Below are 19,682 nucleotides of genomic sequence, written 5' to 3' on the forward strand. Positions count from 1 at the left end.
GAACAAAGGGTTTGCTGTAGTCCAGGGGCATTAGAAAGGCCACATATAAGCAATTCACTTAAAAAAGCAATATTGCTATTTTATATTTGTTGAAATTGCGCACTTACTTTTATATGCGCAAATGTTGTTCGAACCCCTTTTTCTACTGCGACCAACTAAAAAGATCAACTAGAAAACGCCGATTTTTCGTCAGAGTCCATGATAGAAATGTCATTTTAAGGAGAGATCGTTGTCCTTTACTGGAAAGTACTGTTTAGACTGCAACATAACATAAGCTCACGACTATATCCCAATTGGGGTAGTCAGAGGTACATCCATCGCAAGATGAACTAAGTACCCATAACTCACCGAACTTTCTGTTAGACCAACGTGATTGGTGGTGAGCCGTATCGCTGCTCCACTTTAGGTAAATTAATAACTCATTGGTGCAAGGCTGGTACCGGGGTTCGAACCGGAGCTCCGTGTTTGAGAAGCAACCAAAGTGTATTACGGGACCACCGTGACAGTATTAAGATATTATACATATACAGGCTGTTAGTGATATCGTAACGAAAACTTTGTGGGATGATTCAGATCATGATTCCGAGTTGATATCATGTGAAATTTTCCGTCGCTAAAGTATGGAATGGAAAATAATTATTAAAAAAGACACTAAAATTTTCTTGAATTTTCCGACAGGAAAATCCACTTGATATGAACTCAGAATCGTGGTCTGAACCATCCGCCTCAGTATTCGTTACGGTGTCACTAAACCCATGCCTACTTGTATGGCTACCTGTATGTACTCGTATGGGGTGTAAGTGACATCGTAACGAATACTGAGAGGGATGATTCAGCTTATTATGCTGAGTTAATATCAAGTGGAATTTTCCACCGCAAAAGTATCAGAATTAAAAAAAAAAATTTAAAAAACCAAAAAATAATCATGAATTTTGCGACGGAAAAATCCACTTGATATTAACTTAGAATCATGGTCTGAATCATTCCCCTCAGTATTCGTTACGATGTCACTAACACCCTGTATTTAAACACTCAATCTGCACTCTGAAACAACTTACATTGAAATTGAAACTCGTCAAAATAATAAAAATGAATTTATTAAACAGTTCAGAATAACAAATGTACATGAAGAATGAAGAGAAGAACATTTGTTTACAAACCTATAGAAATACGATACTCTTGTAAAGAAAGTAGTCATGCGTTTGTGCATTATTTTACCACACGTGACGCCAACTTGTACACCTTTGCCTTTATCATTTGGGTCACCCGTGCCTTTGCATACAATTGGTCCGCCGGAGTCACCCTGTAATTAATTGTATAATGTATTTGCGTATAATGTGTTAATTATGTATATTTACTGTAATAATTGACATTGGGACTTCAGTTTATTATATTTTTCGTATTTTCGAAATCGGTAAGTTTGTATTTTCCCTAACATGCATGACACGTGATTTTACTCGTATTTTGACAGAACGACATGATTTATTTATGTTTACATATTAGCACCAATCGACAAAACGACAATTATATCGTCAGAATCGATAAAATGACCTTGAAAACTTGACCTTTTTTTATCACGTTGCGCATTTTAGCCCTTTGATTTGAACTGATTTACCTTGTGGACATCGGATACGACATCGCTAGTGCACACGAACTTTGACATGTCTTTCCTGTGAATCCTTCTACATTCTTGGTTTCTTAGTACTTCAACGTCAGCCAGGAGCAATCTGTCTGACTGTTGCTGTTAAGTATGAGAAAAAAGTATGTTTAATGGAATAGAAGCAGCTACAAAATAAAGAAGTCACCACAGAATAAATTATAAAAATAATTTAAGCAGTTTCTGTAAGGACAAAATAGTATCCTATTCTGTTTCTGAACTAGAGACCCGTAACCACGAAACAGAAAAAAGAGGTTGAATGGGCCAAATGGACGCGGCACACTCGCCATACAAGTATGAGCCGCTCATACTTCAATTTGCACTCCACTCGCCCGCAAACTTTATGAGGCATGGAGCTCCGCGGAAATATACTATAAGGTCGTCTTGTACCGTTACAATGTACAGGGCAAGTAGTCAAATATCGACTATCATGCAGGAGGGATTTGATCATGGGGAGGGAAATACCTTACTTTAATCGGCTATTTATCAAAAAAGTAACGCCATACAAACGTACATACATACACACGTATATAAGTTATAAGCTGTACTGTTTGTCTATCTTGTGTCAGTCTAAATGTTTTAATATCCTGTTCTGTGTAAATAAATAAATAAAGTACCTACTTTTGCATGCAGTAACTTGCGAATGATTTTGAAAAAAATACAACCTATCACATAAAATACACATTGCCAAGTCGCTATGGAAGCTGAGAAGCAGTAGAGCTATCATACCTAACTAGGTACTACTACTACCCATGCAAACAGATAGTTAACTGTTGCGTGTAGAGTGGTAGAGTGGGGTTGAACCAGCGACAGCGGTGCTCCTAAAAAATGCGCGTTAAGGTTAGGTTACACAGTGCGAGCAACTGATGTGACAATAGACAGCTACTGTGCCTGTGTCCTCGTATGACAGTAGCTCGACTCGCCTCGCGCGGTCACACTATGCAAACTGCTGGCGTCGCAGAAGACAGCTACTATACCAGTGTGCTGGTATAATTCGTTTGTATCATGTCGCCCAAACAACAAATACTGTACCCGGCGTGTGCCCGAGCGTACGAGCTACTGTCATTTCGCAAAATCGTGCGAGTTGACGACCGAGTGGCGTGCGAGTGGTGTGGGGGGAAGGCAAGTAGCGAGTAAAAACAAAAAATGTTGAAGTAACAAGTACGCAAGCAACTGTCCCACTCGCACATGACAATAACTCGTATGATGCGGTCACGCGTGCGTAGTAGCTGCACCTCAATAACTGACTCGGTCAGCTCGCATGTTAGCTCGCACCGTGTAACCTAGGCTTTAGGGCCTTTCAACCTCTTTCTTCTAGGTCGTAACATACAATGAGACGGCAGAGGGACAACAAAAGGTTTTTGTTAGTGTCGCTTCTACGCTGTTCTGGGAGCAAATAAAAAACATAGAACACGTTCAGAGGGATTGTATCCTTTCTAGCATACTGGACTAATGTTATGGGCGATAGGCTGATCCCTTATCACCATAAGGTTCATATCCAGCTTACGACTTCGTATAACAGTGGTTGCAAATTGTCGTTGATTACTTGTGGCACGACCCACCCCATTACTGAATTTATGTATGTATATACATACGTATGTGTGTACCGAAGTATGTATGTATGTTAGTGATAAAATGTTGTAATGTGTTTACTTACATAGTTGTTTATCCTGCCGTAGCCAGAGATAAGGCAAGTTCCTGAATAATCTTTTCTTACGGACGCATATTCAATTGGAGATATGTACGCATTGTACCGGAAGGGCCTATCCAAATACTGCAACAGTTATTAGTTTAAGTTTTTTTTTTGACGTGACTTATTGTAAATTTGCTGCGCGCTGAAGGCTCTCACCCGGTACAACGTTTAAGACAACAGGCCTGAGTGTGCCCAGTTGGGCGCGAACCTCGGCTCAGGGCGTCGTCTGAGAGGAAAAATATTTGAAAGAATTAATCGACCCTAGTGGGTCGATAGCGATAAGCGCTGATTGAGGGAAATCGTCGACCATTAGTTTAAGTGTAAATGGTGGCTAAGTATGTAAAATGAGTTATATTTCGTAGTCGTTTATATATCCTTGAATATTAAACCAATATATCCGTGTAAATCTTCGCTGATCTCACTGCCAAGATACGTACCTATCAAACCTTCTGAGTATTCAAAAGAACTGTGGTATGTGTCCATGAAAAAATATATAATGAAATTAGTCTAGTAGTGAACGACTGGTTGAGCATGGGCTTATGTAGGCCCCGGGTTCAAATCCCGGTGAGGACATATCACTAGTTTGGTTAGGACATTACAGGCTGTTCACCTGATTATCCGAAAGCAAAATGATCCGTGTTACGGAAGGCACGTTAAGCCGTTGGTCCCGGTTAATATTTACTGGTGTATCTACATCAGTTCAATTAACCGCCAAAGGCCCCTGACCTAGGGGCCTTTGGCGGCTCACTAATAATGCTGACACCAGGATGAAGTTGGTAATCCACCTCACAACCCACACGATAGAAAAAAAGATCATAAAATAACTCAAAATAACTAACTACAGACTGCACTTCGGGGAGTGTGCCCGCGATCTACACGAGCTCATTCCACCATCCCCCTTTAGTCTTCGGATTTCCAGACGTACGGCTGGGTTCCATCCCTATTTGGTAGATATCCCAACTTTTCGCACAAAGCGTTTCGCATCGTCCTCCATTATACGCACTGCTAGGGAGTGGAATTCTCTGCCGTCTTCTGTGTTTCCGAATGCGTATAACCCGGGTGCTTTCAAGGTCAGAGTGAACAGGCACCTTCTGGGCCAGCTCGCTCCACCTTAGGCGTCGTCAATGCCTTTGGGCAAGTCTAGGGCCAAGAGCAAACCTTGAGGTAAAAAAAAACTACTGAAACTTACTATTATAGCGATATCGCTTCGTGGAAATCTGTATGCCTTCGGATATCTGCCTCGCCGAATCTTTCTCCACTGTCCTGAATGATCTGAGTCCGAACGTGACATCCTAGCAGTAGTGAGCAAATATCCAGCCATTACATATTTATTTCTGAAATCACTTTTGGATAGTTTGCTGTAAGAATAATTAAATTAGATTTTTTATTATTCAAGTTCAAATACAGAATAACATCAGTAGGTAACATAGTTAGTACACTTTGAATCGTCAATTTTTACAAAACCAACATCTCATCCCCCTAAAACTACTGCAGCTTCTCACAACCTGTATAGCCGAGGAAAAGAAGGATTATGTCAACACAACATTTTCTATTCTGTTTAAATGTGTTTGCAGGATAGCAGGATGTAAAGTAAACGTATTAAAAAAGCTCTCACAAGCTCTAGCATCGTGGAAAAAATAAGTGAATCAAAAATCATCCACTTTCAATGTAGGATCATCAAAGAACACTTACTGAAAGTAAAAATCATATTTTATAAGTTAAGTATATGTCCTACAATATTTTTATCTACTACCACTGCAAAATGTCGATGACTGTCGATGCTGATCGGTGTTGCTCTACTTTTTAGTACGAAAGATAAACTACGAAAAGAGTTTAAAAAATTAGCATTAAGCCTGTATCCCCGAGGCAGAGTTGTATAGCATTTAGACACCCACTTCTCGCTAGCTACCTATGTTTAATTCCCATGTAATAGGGAGCAAGCCTATTGCCATTAACCAAGAAGCTATAACCTCTTAAGACCGAGATTTCCAGACACAATAGTTAAACAATGGGGTTTGGATTTATAAAGAACATTCGGTCTTAGGAGGATAAAGATGGATTGCAAAAATTGTTTGTCAAAAGGAACCATTAGTAGGTAATGTACGTAAATTTGTTACCCTTTGAAGCAGTTACTAAGCTTTTTCTTCACGAAGCAATGTGCGGCAGTTAAGACCTTCGATGGCCCTATAATGCTTCCACCGCAAAAAGCTCTGTACGAATTACGTCCAGTTCGCCCCATCATGGCAACCTGATGACGAATTCACTTTAGTATTGACAATGCCAGTCGATAAAGGGTTGACGGGAGTGTATTTTCCTTTAGCTCAACGCTCGACTACTGGACCACCGAGCTCATCGTGCAGGTCTAAACATCTCTTTCTTAACATTTACCATGGCTCTATGGTCAATCCTAAGATTAACCAGGTGCTTTCCGGTTAATGTCCGAAATAAGCTATTATTCTATTGGAATTTTACCACCATCACTTGGTAAATCTTAGGATTTACCTTACTCTGGGCCTTTACAGTAACATAGACATGTAGAGTGGAGAGGATGGAGAAAAGAAAGATTACGAAAGCAATACAACTAACAGTCGTAGAAGATTTGAGGGGTTAGAAAGAAAGTAATACCTAGAAAACCAATTTTAACCAAATTGGGGAAATAAATATTCATTAATACACTTACCTGATACGGAACATTTCCTAGTTGTGCAGCTCTGCCATTTACAACCCTGAACACTATATCCTGACCATCAATTTCAACCGTTTGGTTATAGAAGGTATTAGGGTAACTATCAATAGCGTCGTTACTACTTACAGTAGCGTAGATTTCGAGGGTCGTAGTGCTATTCTCAACCGTGCAATTGACTAAATGCGTATATGAAAAGAAAAATAATACTATAACAATTTTCTCGTGCATGACAAATTATAGATACAGTTACAAATTTCGACAATGCAGTTTGGAGATATATATATATATTATTTATGTTAATTTTATGGCATAATTGATTTTGTGGACACAATAATTTTAATTAATTTATCTTGAACATATTTCAGATTATGGTGGCATTTAAAATGACAACTTCAGTGAATAATCTATTGTCAACTCATAGCGCAATAAGTAATAGAAAAAAATATTCTCATTGGATTACTCAGTTACGGATCTACTTCTACTTAGTATCTCTTAAGAGTATGCTGTATGCTCGACACACTCCGGTCCGCATAGGTCCGTGTTTCCTCTATGACACAGAACTACTACCGCCATAGAGCAACACGTAGTCGGATCGAGCCTCCGACTACCGCTATAGTAGGTCGTATATAAGTAGAACACGCACTAAATGAAACTCGTCAAAATAATGAAAATGTATTTATTAAAACGTTCAGACCCATAACTATGTAGGAAGACCGTAAAGAACAACAGCTGTTTACAAACTCAGTAAAATACGATATTCTTGTATAATAAGCACTCCCACCACCTCTACTAAATGTTCTTCTACCGCATGTGACGCCAACTTGTACACCTTTACCTTGGTCTTCTGGATCACCAGTGTTTTTGCAAACTATTGGCCCGCCAGAGTCACCCTGCAATTAAAATAAAAATATTATAACGTGATTAGGTTGGGATAGTAGGTATTTCAATTCATACCTGTACGTAAAATGTTTGAGTTAAAGCCCTCAGCTAGAATTTGAGTAAAATTACTTCACAATAGCTCTCCTTTACTCGCATCAAAATGTAAACACTCGCGATGTCACAAAAGTGAAGATGCCGGCTCGCTCAACTAGAGTTCCGGGGAAGCTTTGACTTGGCGTTGAAAAACGAGTCTCCATCCACATTCGCAAACGAAATGTATCAAAATAAGGCTAAAAATGGCTACATCCTTGAATTACGTTGATTCAAACCACCACAGATATAAGTACTAGATGTTAATTTCAACTTGATACCTCCACGCATTCCTGAGAAAAAAAGGGTCTTGACGGACTGACGCACAGAAGTGATCCTAAGGCTACGTTCACACGGCGACTATTCGATTCGATATTTTCTCGCTTACGGGAGTACCGTATACGGGACGGCTGTTCACACGGTGCGAGGCCCACGGTTTTTTCTCGTATACGGTCATCCCGTACACGTGACAGCCGCCGCGGCGCGCGGCGTATTCGATGCAACCTGCCGCCAGTCGTTGAGTGCACACCGACATGGATCCCCGTGTTCCAATTCTTTTATATTGGTATTTGAGGAGGAGGTTTCGGCGCCCTAGAAAATACTGGGTCCATCCTTTATTAAAAACGGGATTACACCGAGAAAGAAGATTTGCATCGTTTTTTCAAGAGCTCAGAAATGATGATCGTGTGTTTTTTAATTATTTTCGAATGTCAACAGCCAGCTTTGACAATTTACTATCAACATTGGAGCAGACAACCTTCTCAACGTAAACGCAAGCGCCAATGAGTATCGCATTCGTTAAAATCGTTTCGATAATCTCGCATTCCCGGTGGTAAGACCCTACGGTATACGGTAAAAAATATGTCTCGAATACGCGATTTTCTCGTATAGACGCCGTGTGAACGATTTTAAAAATTGCTATACAAATTTGGCTGTCACTACGATATTCGATAAAATCTCGTATACGATATACGTGAAAAATGACTCCGTGTGAACGTAGCCTGGGTTTCCATTTGAGGTTCGGAATCCTAAAAATTAAAATGTAAACAAAGCGTAAGATCTGTAAATGCAGCAGAGTATGGATAATTATTACCTTGTCAACATCGGATACTATGTCGCTAGAGCACACGAACTTTGACATGTCTTGCTTGTGGATCGCTCTACAGCGTGCGTTCGACAACACTTCAACCTCGGCCAGAAGCAATCTGTCCGACGGTGACGTTTGCTGATAAGTAAAGCATTTTTTTTACAGGGTGTTAGTAACATCGTAACGAAAACTTTGAGGGATGATTTGATTTGTCTACCCCAACGGGAAATAGGCATGATCTTATGTATGTGTGTGTTACCAGCTGACTCGGCAAACAGCCTCCGTGTTTTAATGGTTAGAGCGTTAGGTTGATGATCTGGAGGTCCGGTTTCGATTCCCGATGGGGACATTGTCGAAGTCACGTTTTTTGAGGCTGTCCTTTGTTTGGTAAGGACATGGCAGGCTTGAATCACCAGAAAAAGTGAGATGATTCCGTGTTTCGGTGGGCACGTTAAGCCTTTGGACTCGGCTATAAGCCGTAAAACACCTCCACCAACCTGCAGTGGAGCAGCGTGGTAGAGTATGGTCCATAGCCCCTCCGGTTTACTGACAGGAGACCTGTGCCCAGCAATAGGCTGTTCGTATAATGCTATGTTCGACATGTTCTCCTATTTAGGTCATTCCACTTTACTTACATCACGTATTTTCCTGCCGTAGCCAGATATAATACAATTCCCTTTATAATCTATTGTCACAGACGCACACGGAATTGGAGAAATGTTCGCATTAAATGAGAACGCTCTGACTGTATACTGCAACAGAACATTCGTATAATATATAACATACATATGTATGTATATTTTTGTATGTACATAAACTCGCCATTTCCCACCGCGATAAGCAGACTATGGAGTTCCATTTGCTTCAAACCTGTTACACTTTTCTTTTATCTTCTACAGAAGATGCTCAACCAGTAGCCCACGGACGCTGTATTCCATACAAAATGAAAAATGCTTGCGTTGCATAAGTTTGAGGGATGAATTGCAGCATTGAGTCAAACCAGATCCTGGTTTTTACGATGCTGGTAGAATAAGAAAATTATTGTATTGTTTTAAATAATTTAAAAAAACGTGTAAAGTCGTAAAGTCCTTTTTAAATCCTAATTCTATTATTATTGTGTCTGGAAAACTAGTCCTTAGGATGATGCGACGCGTACGATGACACTCCAATTTAGTGTGCGCTGACATTAAAACTGAAACCACATATAAAACAGTTTGAACTTACTATTAAAGCAATATCGTCTCTTGGAAATCTGTATGTCCTTGGATAACTGCCTCGTCGAATTCTCCTCCATTGTCCTGACCGTTGGGATAATACCAAATACCCAGCAACGACGAAAGTATTCAGAAAATCAGTTTTAGATAGTTTTCTGAAAGAATAATTTAGTTTTTGAACTATAAATCGATTATGTTTAGAAAAAATATTTCGGTAATTACTTAAAAGCTATTACGGGTAATATTTTAAAGGCGTCAAGCAAAGAGAGGTCCGTATTGCTCCATGGTGTCAAGACTATAAATATGGAAAAGGCAAAGAATATGAGAGTCTTCGAAATATTTATCTTTCGTTGGGAACGACAGAATTATACAGGGTGTTAATGACATCGTAACGAAAACTTTGAGAGATGATTCAGACCATGACTTTGAGTTGATATCAAGCGGAATTTTCCGTCACAAAAGTATGTAATTGAAACTAACAAAAAAACATTAACATTTTCATGAATTTTCCAACAGGAAATTCCACTTGATATTAACTCAGAATCATAGTTTGAATTGCCCCTCAAAGTTTTCGTTACGATCGATTTGACTAACACGTGTATAATTCTATTGTTCGTTGTCGAGAATCATAGTCCGAATCCTCCCCCTCAGTATTCGTTACGATGTCACTAACAGTCTGTAAGAATATTATATAAAAAGTACATAACCATTAGACATAGATTAGATATACTTAAGTATATTGAAATAATATGTTTGTTACCCTTTGTAGAAGTACTTTATTTTGTTGTTCATAAAGCAATGTGCAGCGGTTAGCACTTTCTGTCGCCCTATGATAGCTCCACCGCAAAAGGCTTGGTGTTTGCCGTTCTCAACTCGTCTGAACATACCAACCTAATAACGAATTGTTTGTAAGTATTGAGTTTATAATTCTAGTCGAAAATAAGTCCTTAAAAACCTTTTTCAGACATATGGTTAGTCTGATATACATACACAAACAGCCACAGGCCTCCCCTCTCAATCGGGGTATGAAGCATTCTCCACCACGCTGGTTCACTGCGGGTTGATGAAGGTATTTTTTATCAGGTATTTATCAAGGATAGTGGTTTCCATACTCACTCAAACGAAGTCGTGGTTGGGGATTTAGAAAACTAAGTATAGCATATAGAAGGGACAATCCGTACCGCACCAATACAAGCTTGGAGTGAGCTTGATTTACTTCACCCTCAAAATGGAGTAAGCGGCACACGGTAAGGACAAGATTTTTGTATGAGGTGTCAAGGCTGTGGTATAAGTTTTATATTTAAATACACTTACATGAAATGATGATGTAAGTTAGTAGTCGTTACATGAACCATATCAGGGGCCTTTGGTGGCTCAATAGCAACCCTGACATTAAGGTTGATGGGGTTGGTAATCCACCTCACAACCCACACGATAGAATAAGAAGATTTACCTGAAAGCCCGGCGGCGTGCTGACAGCTGACAATGTGATCGTACGTTTTCGCATCAAATTGGCTATACGAGCCGTCACAGAACACACCAGAGAGCGGACTTTCCAACCCCTTAACGACCAGCTGCTATCGCTGTAGTCGAAATCGACTGTAAAGTATCACCATCAAACTTACCTGATACGGAACACTTCCATAGTCCGCAGGCCTTCCATTTACGACTCTAAACACCATATCCTCTCCATCAATTTCAATCGTCTGGTTATAGAAGGTGTTAGGATAGCTATCAATAATATCATAGCCGTCTACAGTAGCATCCATTTCGGGAGTCGTAGTGCTGTTCTCACTATTGCAATCGACGAAATTCGTACACGAAAAGGAAATCGTTAGTATAACGCGTAAGGCGTTTTTCTCATGCATGACAAAGACAATGAATTCAACAAAAATATTGACAATGCTGTTTGGAGAAATTCGTTTCCTTACTTTAATTTTTTAACATCATTCATTTTGTTTATACAAATTAGTTTCAATTCATTTTACTCCATAACTTTATTGACATTCAAGGCATAAATATTACATTTGTCATTAGATGACACTATAAAGTTCAGGTATAAAGTAGGGAAGATCAGCAAATAAATTGTCAACTTTAATTATAAGTAGTAAACATGGAAACGCAACAAAACGCAATGTCATCTATCATCGAATTTAACTTCCTCTTTTTATTATTATTATCTATTATTCCTCTCCTGATCCTCACCTTTTCCAAATTCGGTATATTTTATTATTGAAAAGTTTTCCCCGTTTTAAACACTGCACAATAATAGAATTCATCAGCGAACCTGGTGAATTCAACAGTGCAGTCAGTCTCCGCAGGCCTGCTTGTGGCGAGCTGTTGGTGAGTGACGACACCACGGAGCTCCCCCGATCCCCCGAGAGTCGAACAGGCCCTCCGTCTCCGGCTTGCCTTCACTGGCCGGCCGGAGTGGACTCCAGCGGGTACTGCAGTACTCTCACCTCCGGCTTGCCTTCAATGGGCGGCCAGAGTGGGGCGTTAGAGCTATACTCTCGCAGGGTGGAAGTGAAAGATGTATAAGTCGCTAGTTGGTGAGGCGGGTAAACCGCCTCACAGAAAGCGCTGTACACCTCTCGATACCGTGAGCTGCTTACAACCGTGTTGCTGCCTTGCCGTCCTGTCGCGTCGGCTAGATAGGTGGCCCATCTAGTGAGTGGCGAGTCACCGCCTGCGCATTTTATCCATGTTTACCAACATTGGTCGAGCAGACGCCATAATCCCACATAGCCCCAGTAGTGCATACAGGGATAATCGCCGGTTAGTGTCACAAAACACTTAGATTGAATTGTCTGAAGGGGCATCTACGTATTCCCTTCGGCCCCACGCACGCCTTCCGTCCGGGACTCCATAGTCCCGAGATATGGAAACGACATACAATAATAATAATATAAAATGTCATAATGAGCCACCTTGAGCCACGCTCAAGATTTGTCATCGGCGCATCGCTAGCCGCTGAAGCCAGAAGAAGAAAAAAACAAAAAAAACGAGTATAAATCATAATAAAACTGAGGTCCATGTTGCTCTATGATTCGATTAGTAGCATTCAAGAAGTTTGGAAGATTAGAAAGAAAAACGTCCAGGTTGGTTTTTCATCAATATTAAAGAATAATATCCTAGTGGGGCAGAGTCATAATCTATACTTATAATAAATCTGTAGAGAGGTCAATTCTGTACATTAAATATTTTTTCAAAATAACTATCAGGGGTGATAAGTGATCGATACTGATGCCAAAAATGCAATCAGTAAAATTTTTGTCTGTCTGTCTGTCTGTCTGTCTGTATGTTCCTTATAGAAACAAAAACTACTGGACGGATTTTAATGAAACTTGGTACAATTATTCTTCACACTCCTGGACAGGTCATAGTATACTTTTCATCACGCTACAATCAATAGGAGCAGAGTAGTGAAGGGAAATCCTTTTGTATGAAAAATCTAAACCACTCAAGTTAGACGTTTGAAATTTGGCATGCAGGTACCTTAGATACCGTAGAGGTGCACTAAGAAAGGAATTCCCGAAATTCCTACGGGAACGGGAATTAGCGGGAAAATCCTTTTGTATGAAAAATCTAAACCACTCAAGTTAGACTTTTGAAATTTGGCATGCAGGTACCTTAGATAACGTAGAGGTGCACTAAGAAAGGAATTCCCGAAATTCCCACGGGAACGGGAATTAGCGGAAAAATATTTTTGTATGAAAAATCTAAACCATTCAAGTTAGATGTTTGAAATTTGTCATGCAGGTACCTTAGATACCGTAGAGGTGTACTAAGAAAGGAATTCCCGAAATTCCCACGGGAACGGGAATTAGCGGGAAAATCCTTTTGTATGAAAAATCTAAACCACTCAAGTTAGACGTTTGAAATTTGGCATGCAGGTACCATAGGTACCGTAGAGGTGCACTAAGAAAGGAATTCCCAAAATTCTCACGGGAACGGGAATTAGCGGGAAATACCTTTTGTATGAAAAATCTAAACCACTCAAGTTAGACATTTGAAATTTAGCATGCAGATACCTTAGGTACCGTGGAGGTGCACTAAGAAAGGAATTCCCGAAATTCTCACGAGAACGGGAATTAGCGGGAAAATCCTTTTGTATGAAAAATCTAAACCACTCAAGTTAGACGTTTGAAATTTGTCATGCAGGTACCTTAGGTACCGTGGAGGTGCACTAAGAAAGGAATTCCCGAAATTCCCACGGGAACGGGAATTAACGGGAAAATCCTTTTGTATGAAAAATCTAAACCATTCAAGTAAGATGTTTAAAATTTGGCACGCAGGTACCTTAGACACCGTAGAGGTGTACTAAGAAAGGAATTCCCGAAATTCCCACGGGAACGGGAATTAGCGGGAAAATCCTTTTGTATGAAAAATCTAAACCACTCAAGTTAGACGTTTGAAATTTGGCATGCAGGTACTTTAGTAAACTTAAAGCTTAGTTGCAACAGGATATTACAAAATTCCCACGGGAACGGTAGTTAGCGGGAAAAAACATTTGTATGAAAAAATCAAATCTAAATAAAAGGAGAAACTGACTGACTCAGTGACTGACATATCAACGCATAGCCTGAACGGCTAAATGTAGGCATTTGAAATTTGGAAGGGACATAGCTTAGGTACCGTAGAGGTGCACTAAGAAAGGAATTCCCGGAATTCCCACGGGAACGGAAATTAGCGGGAAAATCCTTTTGTATGAAAAATCTAAACCGCTTAAGTTAGACGCTTGAAATTTGGCATGCAGGTACCTTAGTTAACTTAAACCTTAGTTGCAACAGGATATTGCAAAATTCCCACGGAAACGGGAGTTAGCGGGAAAAAAACATTTGTATGAAAAAATCGAAACCGCGTAAGATAGATGTTTTCAATTCAATTCAATTAAATTATTTATTGCATTCCATGTAGTACAATGGGGTGTTACATAGGCATAGGAACTAAAACATGGACCCTGTAGGGCACAGCAATGTTGAAGGGAAGAGAGGAAGTGTGTATTAAAATTAAAACTCAATGAACAATCCATTAAAAAAAAATCAATTCAATCAATTGATTCAATCTAGCATGCATGCATACCTTAGTAAATATAAAGTTTATTTTTGGCTGTATTTTGAAAAATGGGAGTTATTGGGAAAAAAATTGTATGAAAAAATCTAAACTGCATAAGTTAGATGCTTGAAATTTGATATGCACTCCCACACACACAAAGATCTCTCTCTTATATAACACGCCACGCGGACGAAGTCGCGGGCAAAAGCTAGTTTAATAATAAAATAACTTGCAACCACTGTTCTGGGATTTGGGATTAATCTTGAACCTTATGGTCACAGTTGATTGGCCCATCATCGCCCATACCTAATATAAATAATCGTCACCCATTGTCGCTATTTACCCCATGGTTGCCATATGCCCGGGAAGGTTTAGAGGAGCACGGATTCCATGGCTGGTTCTCTTCTTATTAACTCTCAGTCCACAATACAAGGATTGAAACTCGTCAAAATAATGAAAATGAATTTATTGAAAAGTTCAAGATCACAAATGTGTATGAAGACTGTAAAGAAGAGCATGTGTTTACAAACTTATAAAAATACGATATTCTTGTAAAGAAGGTACCACTAGCTGCTCCAACACGTTTACCACACGTGATGCCAATTTGTACACCTTTACCTTGGTCTTTAGGGTCTCGAGTATTCTGGCAAACTATTGGCCCGCCAGAGTCACCCTGCAATAAAAAAATACATCATACTCAAACTAAGATGTTATAGATCTTGAAATAAAGTGCAATAACAGTTATACACTGTCGTTACACGCCATCGCTTGTGAACGACCTCCAAGGTCCAGTGGTTGAGCGCTGCGCTCACGAGCTGGATGTCCCGGGTTCGAATCCCGGTGGAAAAAAAATATTTGTGGTCCTTAGTTTGGTTCGGCCATTACTGGCTGATCACATTGTTCGAAAATAAGATGATCCGTGCTTAAGAAGGCACGTTAAGCCGTTGATCCCGGTTACTACTTACTAATGTAAGTAAGTAGTCGTTACATGAGCCATGTCAGGGGCCTTTGACGGCTCAATAGTAACCCTGGCACCAGGGTTGATAAGGTTGGTACTCCACCTCACAACCCACACGATAGAAGAAGAAGATCGCTTGTGACAAGATGCACCGCGGAATTTTTTTACACAGACTGGTTGTCTAATTGTTATATGAGGTCTATGGGTTCTTAACAACTATTATAAGATAAGAAGATATAAGTAGGTAATATAAATTATTAGATACCTTATGGAGATCAGATACGGCGTCGCTAGTGCACACGAACTTTGACATATTTTCCTTGTGGATGGCTGAACAATCTTGGTTCGACAATACTTCAACCTCGGCGAGGAGCAGTCTGTCTGACGGTTGCTGTTAAATAAGGAATAATATTAGAAGTGACGACCCAATCATCCCCTGGTGAATTCATCACCGAACCTGGTGAATTCAACAGTGCAGTCAGTCTCCGCAGGCCAGCCTGTGGCGAGCTGTTGGTGAGTGACGACACCACGGAGCTGAGATCCCCTGAGAGTCGGTCAGGCCCTCCATCTCCGGCTTGCCTTCACTGGCCGGCCGGAGTGGACCCCAGCGGAGGTCCAGGTAGTATTTATTCCTTATTCTATGGTTTAGATTAAATTGTCTTAAGGGGGCCTCTACGTGTTTACTTCGGCCCCACACACGCCTTCCAAAAGTGCGGAACTACCGGTCCAGTCTACATGCGTGACATGTTGGTAAAAGTTTAAAAACTCAGCTAGTATATTATTTTGTCCGAAAAAGTAAAATTATTCCGTGATTTGGAAGTAGGAAGACACGTATCCGATGGTTCCGGCTATGAGCCGTAAAAAAACCACTCGACACCTCACCAGTAGGGTAGATATACCCTTCGGTTATTGAGAGACCTGTGCCTATCTATGGGACGTATATTTATGTTATGTATATTTTAAGGAAGAGAAGAAAAGACGCTATACGTAACAATTTAATACTTTAAGGTTCTAATGGAAAGAAAAAAATGCGTTTGAAGCCGCTGAAGGTATGGAGTTAGTTCGAGAACTATAGAAGGACATAATATGTTAGGTAAGTATAAATATATATATATATATATATATATATATATATATATATATATATATATATATATATATATATATATATATTTCCAGAGACGGACTTAGTGCGCGATATAACCTAAGTCCAAGCTAACGCATTCGCGGACGGAAAGCGAAACTAGTGCTGAATAATTATAACAAATGATGATCAAATCGATAAAAAAAAACTTAATATTGTAAGTACTTACAAAATCTGCGGTCCTACCGTAGCCAGAGATAAGACAATTTCCAGAATATTCTTTAGTCAAGGACGCATATTGAATTGGAGAGACATATGAATTGTATAAAAAGGCTCTGTCCGTATACTGCAAATAACGTTCAAAATAATTTTAAAAGAATTAAGTAAGCTTAGTAGTACCAATCTATATTGGTACTATAGCAGTCAAAAAAACTAACTTTCTTACTATAGATGTCCACTGAAAACTGGAGAGTTAAAAAGGCCACATCGAAGCAAATCCTTTAAAAAAGGAATATTGTAATTTGACATTTGCGCATAAAAAAGTTAGATTTTGTAAGTGTTTGCATTGCGCATTTACTTTTTTAGATAAATTGCTTTGATGTGGCCTTTTTAATGCCTCTGCAAACACATAAAACAGACATAGAACTTACTATTACAGCAATATCGTCCAGTGGAAATTTGTAAGTCTCTGGATATTTGCCTCGTAGTATAAATCTCCATTGTCCTGTGCGTACTGTCTCGTTAAGTGGTACGCAACCTGTACTTAACACGTATCCAGCCATAACTAATTTATTTTGGAAATCACTTTCAGTTAACGTGCTGTAAGAAAGAAGAAAGCTGCAGCTACTTATTGACGTTATCGTACGCGCTCATCTGTGTGTGTGACGTCCGACGCGCCCATACGATTGAAGACTAAAGTAAGACCGAGAGGGGGTGAGGTAAAGTTGCCGTTCTGTATGTAGTATTATTCATTATTCTATGCCTAAACCGAAAAGCTACAAATAGTATTAGAAAGGGATACACTCCGGAAAGTCTAAGTCAAACGGAAAGGACTCAGTTCGCAAGAACAAGCTCACCTGTGATTTGTTTTTCAAGTTACTAACACCATAGTCTGACACGGACCAAAGATTTGTATCTGTCAAATCTGTAGCACACGGACTCAAGATTTAGATTCGCTCGCCTCACGAGGTTTACGCATCTCTTATGAACTCCTATAATATTTTCAACTCCAATGACTAAAAGGTACAAGATACAAAAGATACAAGAATGTCTGCAGTCTCCCATAACCACTTTCCATCAAGTGACGGTTTCAGCTCGTTCGTAGTATAATATTTACAAAAATAATAATTATACATACATACATACATAAACTCACGCCTATTTCCCACCGAAAAAATATATTATAATAATAATAAGAAAAAAAAAATAATAATAAGGGTTACAAAAAAGTAACTTGAATACCTATATCATTTACATTCGTGATACAACTTGAGATATTTTATTACCCTTGGAAGCAGTCACAAAATTTATCCTTCACGAAGCAATGTGCGGCGGTTAGGACCCTCGTTGGGCCTATAATGCTTCCGCCGCAAAAAGCGGTGTAGGTATTGGTACCTTTATTTCTCTGCATCATTCCAACCTGACGACGAATTCATTGTATTGGCTTTTGATATTGACAAAGCTAAGTCTTAAATTTTTCCTATTGCTTATGTGTCATTACTAGCCCACATTATCACTTCTCTTCCTGCATTTTATTGACCTATGGCCTTATAATAATCGTTGCTAAAACGCGGGTACAAAACAATTAGTGAATGCAAATGAAAGTCCATATCAGTTTCTGCTTACCTACCACGTAAGGTGTAATGTTTGTTTGAAACAATTTTTCTATAAACAGTAGCCTTCACAGGTACTTACCTACATCAATGAATCTGGTATGGAAACAAATTTTGCATTTGAATGCCCTAATACAGTTAGGAGTAATATCATGTAGGTACCCAGTTTAGGACCCTGTCGCACTATCATATTTGACATTTAATGAGACTTACGGTTTAATTTGTCAAAAAAGTTAATGTGACATGGTATCAAAGTGTAAGTATACATATTACTTTATTAAGTACTCGTGACCGTACACAATGTTCATAATCAGTATACAGTTAGCGGAAAGCAAATTCACTCATAAATGCACTTACCTGGTACGGAACGTCTCCTAACTGTGCAGGCCTTCCATTTATGACCCTGAACACCATATCCTTGCCATCGATTTCAACAGTTCTGTTATAAAAAGTGTTAGGATAGTTGTTAATATTGTCGTTGCTACTTACAGTAGCATCGGTTTCGGTAATCGTAGTACTATCATCTTGTAATGTACCCGTGTAATTAACGAAAAAGATATACAAAAAGCAAAATTTTAATACAATTTTGTCATGCATGACAAATATATCAAATTGGAGACAGTTTGGAAGTCCGTGTTGCTCTATGAGTTTGGACTATGCAGTTTATTAAAACTTATTTAGGTCCGCGGAGGTCCGTGTTGATCTATGGCAAAATTCTGCACTTATTCTGGCTGTGGCCTCGTTTTGTGCTTTGTTTCATTCTAAAATTATGCGGAACTCTTCCATAAATTGTGCAATAATGTTCGTTTCTCTTTTACGCTATCCCACAGACATTTAATACTAACATATTGAAAAATATCAACCCTAAGTTCGGCCCATGCTGATGTATCTGTGTGACAAGTCTTTTGCCATGACAATTCCGTAGATATGTTAAGTCTGCTCTTCTTAAAGTATTAAAATATCTGTGCGCTATTCCAGTCTCCAGCGGTATCCTTTTCTGACGGAGGCCCGTGTTCCTCTATTATAGCAGCGTATACCTACGTCTTTGCTTTCTGGAATCTGGTAAAATCTAGTGCAATGAAATTATCAAAAAGTAAACCTTAGAAATGCTGAAGGATGATGATCAAATTCAGAGTTAAATAAACAATGAAAGATACTTACCTACATACCTGCTTATCCAGTCGAAACCATAATATCTTTCTCACAAACGCTTTATTACACGCTTAATTAAATGTTTTATTACACGCTTTATTTAATGAAAAGTCTCCGACCATCCATTTCCACGAATGGAAAATTTCGACTCCCGTTATATTTCAAGTCGATTTTGTAAAAAAATCTATAGATGTTAAATGGAAAGCCATTATTAAAATGATAATAGGCCTTAAAGTCATCTCCCTAGCATTATCCCGTTTTTCACAGGGTCCGCTTACCCAAGCTTGTCTGA

At 39.3% G+C, this 19,682-nt stretch overlaps 1 protein-coding gene across 1 annotated transcript in view; it reads left to right on the forward strand.

Moving 5' to 3' along the window:
• Nucleotides 1–19,682, forward strand: part of LOC126371088 (uncharacterized) — a 421,730-nt gene that overhangs the window by 74,553 nt on the left and 327,495 nt on the right. The gene's annotated exons all lie outside the window — the stretch shown is intronic.

This window comes from Pectinophora gossypiella, chromosome 12 (genome assembly GCF_024362695.1).
Source record: "Pectinophora gossypiella chromosome 12, ilPecGoss1.1, whole genome shotgun sequence".
NCBI classification, from domain to species: Eukaryota; Metazoa; Arthropoda; class Insecta; order Lepidoptera; family Gelechiidae; genus Pectinophora; species Pectinophora gossypiella.